The sequence below is a fragment of the Amblyraja radiata genome, chromosome 27, assembly GCF_010909765.2.
Source record: "Amblyraja radiata isolate CabotCenter1 chromosome 27, sAmbRad1.1.pri, whole genome shotgun sequence".
Lineage (NCBI taxonomy): Eukaryota > Metazoa > Chordata > Chondrichthyes > Rajiformes > Rajidae > Amblyraja > Amblyraja radiata.
The window spans coordinates 8144956-8149784 of NC_045982.1; positions in this window are offsets into that span (position 1 = coordinate 8144956).

Consider the following 4829-nt stretch of genomic DNA (forward strand, 5'->3'; position numbering starts at 1 on the left):
ATCAGGTTCACTTTAATTCTATGTAATCCACACAGTTGCATCCATTCCCTACATGTCAGGGGCAATTTACAGAGGGCAATTAATCTACTAAAATGCACATTTTTGGGATGTGGGGGGAAACTGGAGCACCCGGAGGCAACCCACGTGATTACAGAAATAACGTGCAGACTCTACACAGACAGCACCCGAGATCAGAATTGAAGCCGGTCGTCTGGCAGTGTGAGGCAGCAAGCTCTACCCGAATCCAAAAATACTGTAATGAAAATCTAAATTAAAACCAGAAAATGCTGAAAACATTCCTGTTTTAATTATAATTAATGATTCTGCCCAACTATTGCATAGATGAAGGTACACAAAATTGCTGGGGAAACTCAGCGGGTGCAGCAGCATCTATGGAGCGAAGGAAATAGGCGACGTTTCGGGCCATAGATGAGATCAGTTGATTAAATTCGGGTCAGGAAGGAACTGCAGATGCTGGTTTACACCAAAAATAGACACAAAATGCTGGAGTAACTCAGCAGGACAGGCAGCATTTGTGGAGAAAATGAATAGGTGGTGTTTCGGATCAAGACACTTCTTTAGACTGCTTTCTTCAGACTTAGTCTCAACCCGAAACGTCATCTATTCCTTTTCCCCAGAGATGTTGCCTGACCAGCTAAGTTACTAGATTATTTTGTGTCTATCTTCAGCATGTAAGCCTGGGTCTTCTTTGTGTAGCTCCAACAGAGTATCTTTAGCTTTAGCTCCGCTTCCCATAGCAAGACGTCTTTCAGTGATGGCCATGAGCCACTTGCCCAGCTTTAGTGCTCAAATGATTAAAACAAAACTTAACACAAATCATTTTAACTTTGCTTTTGTTAACATATAGTTTATAGTTCATGTTATAGGAGCAGAATTAGGCCATTCTTCCCATCAAGTGTACTCCACCATTAAATCACGGCCGATCTATCTTTCCCGCTCAACCCCATTCTCTTGCCTTCCCCATGATAAGCTTATGGTTCTTTAATCCATTTGTGTTATACTCTGACAGTCATACTGCATGCAAACAGGCCCTTTGGCTCAACTTGCCCACACCGACCAACATACCCCATCTGCACTAGTCTCACCTGCCTGTTCAGCCCATATCCTTCTAAACCTATCCTATCCATGTACTTGTCCAAATGTTTTTGAAACATTGTCATAGTACCAAATGTTTATTAAACATTGTGATAGTATTAAACATTGTGGTAGTGCCAAATGATTGGGTTTGATTGGAATTTAAAAACTCAACCACATTGTTTCGATGGAATGGAATGAGATCATCTCACATTCCTTTGCAAGCAACTGCAAATATCATTCAATTACCAAGCCTTGGCAGTCACCCTGCACCCATGGAGGCAAATAATACTCCATGCTAAACCGGTGACTCATACCTTTCAAGAAAGGCCTGAGAAGCACTTGAAAAGCAGGTGAGGATTCTGAACTTGAGACTTTGTTAGAACGGGAGCTGATGCAACACAATAGGCGAGCATGTGGGAGGTGCATAGAAGCCTGGAGGGGAGCAAGGTGGAATAAATCTAGCAGGGATTTGCACAAGTGTCAGGAGGTCAGGTGAAGATTGAACACCTCAGGCATACGCACTCTCACGTGGCAGGTCCGTTCCGGCACAGGACCATACAGGTGATGAAAGGTATCATCAGACAATGAAAACTATACATGCCTTCCTGCCAAGCCTGTTTCCTCAGTTTATAATGGTGAAGTAATGCCAGTGATTAAATATTTTTAGGCATAAGGTTTTGTGATTAAGTATTTGGTCCCAGACATACAGCATGGAAATGGGCCATTCGGCCCACCTCGTCCACGGAGAAAATTGATCACCTGTTCCCATTGGGTCTACTTTATCCCACTGGCTTTCGACATACTAGGTAGGGGCAATGTACAGAGGCCAATTAACCCACAACCCAGACACACAAAGTGCTGGAGTCACTCAGCAGGTGCACACTTTGTCTATTTGTTTGTGAACAAGCATCTGCAGTTCCTTGCACTTTATCTGTTTATTTATGTGTGTAAATATATATTCATTGGTATATGGTCACACTGACCTGTTCTGTTCTGTATTTATTTATGCCTACTTATATTCTGTTGTGTTGAAGCAAAGCAAGAATTTCATTGTCCTATCTGGGACACATGAGAATAAACTCTTCAATCTTGAATCCACAAACCCACGTCTTTGGGATGTGGGAGGAAATGGAAGCGCCCCACCCAGAGGAAACCCACGTAGTCACATGGGGGCGGGGGGGGGGGGGTGAAAACTCCACACAGACAGCAGCCGGAATCAGCATCAAACCTGGGTCTCTGCTCAACATCTTTGTAATTCTACTGGCAGAGCATTGACTCCAGATGCACGCGACTTGAAAATTGAAAAAGTGACTGAATTTGATTTGGAGTCCAGAAGGCTGCAACAGACCTAGGCAGCTGAGCTGTTGTTCCTTAAGTAAGAATTTCTGGAAACCCCCCTTTGTTTGCCTCAGAAATGGCCAGTTCTGCAGTAGGTCATCTTTCCAAAATCACTCTGTTTTACCTCTCAAGGTCTAACCTGCTAGGCTTTACCTACAGCCCTGCGTGGCACCATTTCACATGTCTTGTTGGTATTCCCTCCTTGTAATCACCCTCATTAATCTATCAACCAAATAGCTTGATCACACCTTGTCACCATGGTTACCTAAGCCTCACCCTAACCAAAGTGATTTATTTTATCCTGCCCCTCCCTCCACCACCCACACTGCAACTTAAAACTTGTTTTATTACCTTTTCCAGTTCTGACAAATGGACTTTGACTTTAAGTTTAACTGTTTTATTTTCCCCCACAGATGCTTCCAGAATGTTCAGTTTTTATATCCAGTCAATTCCTTCTTCTTTCTCACATAACTCTTAACTCAAATCAGCACATGGGCCAGATGGAGGTGGAGAGGTAGGTAGAGGAGGGTGTGTGTGTGTGTGTGTGACCCTACAGTTGAGAAAATCTACTCATTTCAGCCTCCAATCTAAACACATACTTGCACATCATATTCATAAGTGGGAAAGGAAAAAAGTGTATTAAGTTGGGCATGTCACTGGAAGTCATACTTGCACCTCCTGGAATCTCTCTGTGTGACATGTTTGTTCACTTCTGTCATTTGCTACTCCACCCTTCACAGGATTGTAAAACAGGATTTTTAAAGTGTTTACATTGCAGTAGTCAGAATTTCCTATTCTAGTGTGGTATGAATGGATAACCCTCGTGGAGGAGAGAACTGCAGAAAGTAGACAAAAGTGCTGGAGAATCTCAGCGGGTGCGGCAGCATCTATGGAGCGAAGGAAATAGGCAACGTTTCAAGCCAAAACCCTTCTTCAGAACTGCAGATGCTGGTTTAAACCAAAGATAGACACAAAAAGCTGGCGTAACTCAGCAGGACAGGCAGCATCTCTGGAGAGAAGGAATGGGCGACGTTTCGGATCGAGACTCTTCTAAAGAAAAACCTTCTTCAGTCTGAAGAAGGGTCTCGACCCGAATCAATAACTATTCATTTTCTCCAGAGATGCTGTCTGACCCACTAAGTTGCTCCAGCCTTTTGAGTCTATCTCCAGTTTAAACCAGCATCTGCAGTTCCTTCCTACACTATGCAGAAGGGATTACTGATCAAAATGTATAACAAGTGGGTTGGGATTGGTGTATGGGAATGTGGCAGCCATTATGAAGTTCACACTCCAGCTAAAGATCCACCATAATCCCACACATGCTGAGTTCATTACTTTCGTTCATCATGTTTCTTGTACATTGTCCAACAGGATCAGTGCAGCCACTATAGATTAAAGCTGAACACAGAGTACTGGAGGATCTCCGCTGGTCAGGCAGCATATGTGGACAGAATGGATCGGCAATGTTTCAGTCAGGACCCTTCTTCAGACATGTTAAAAAGCAGGAGGGAAGAAGGAATCACAGAGGGGGAAGCAGTGAGAGAAGTCTCACAGAACTACCATCAGAGAGAGAACATCTTCAATGTAGGCATACTTTGAAGAGATTTTGTAGTGGAGCAGTAAGATGGAGACATAAGCCATAGAGGGAGTACAGAGAAGGTTCGCCAGACTGATTCCAAGGATGTCAGGACTTTCATATGAAGAAAGACAGGATAAACTTGGCTTGTACTCGCTAGAATTTAGAAGATTGAGGGCGGATCTTATAGAAACTTACAAAATTCTTAAGGGGTTGGACAGGCTAGATGCAGGAAGATTGTTCCCGATGTTGGGGAAGTCCAGGACAAGGGGTCACAGTTTAAGGATAAGGGGGAAATCCTTTAGGACCGAGATGAGAAAAACATTTTTCACACAGAGAGTGGTGAATCTCTGGAACTCTCTACCACAGAAGGTAGTTGAGGCCAGTTCATTGGCTATATTTAAGAGGGAGTTAGATGTGGCCCTTGTGGCTAAAGGGATCAGGGGGTATGGAGAGAAGGCAGGTACAGGATACTGAGTTGGATGATCAGCCATGATCATATTGAATGGCGGTGCAGGCTCGAAGGGCCGAATGGCCTACTCCTGCACCTATTTTCTATGTTTCTATGTAACTGCAGATGCTGGAATCTTGAGTAAAAGTGCTGGAGGAACAAAGTGGGCCAGGCAGCAGCAGTGGAAATTAGTGTAAATATTGCTGTTCTACCTCTCCAATAATCATCCCTGGGGAAAGTGTTCTATGAGAGGGGGGGCACGGTGGTGCAGCTGTAGACTTGCTGCATAACAACACCAGGTTTGATCCCGACTACGGTACTATTGGCTTGAGCCGATCTACAAACTCAAGGTCAGAGAAACAGATA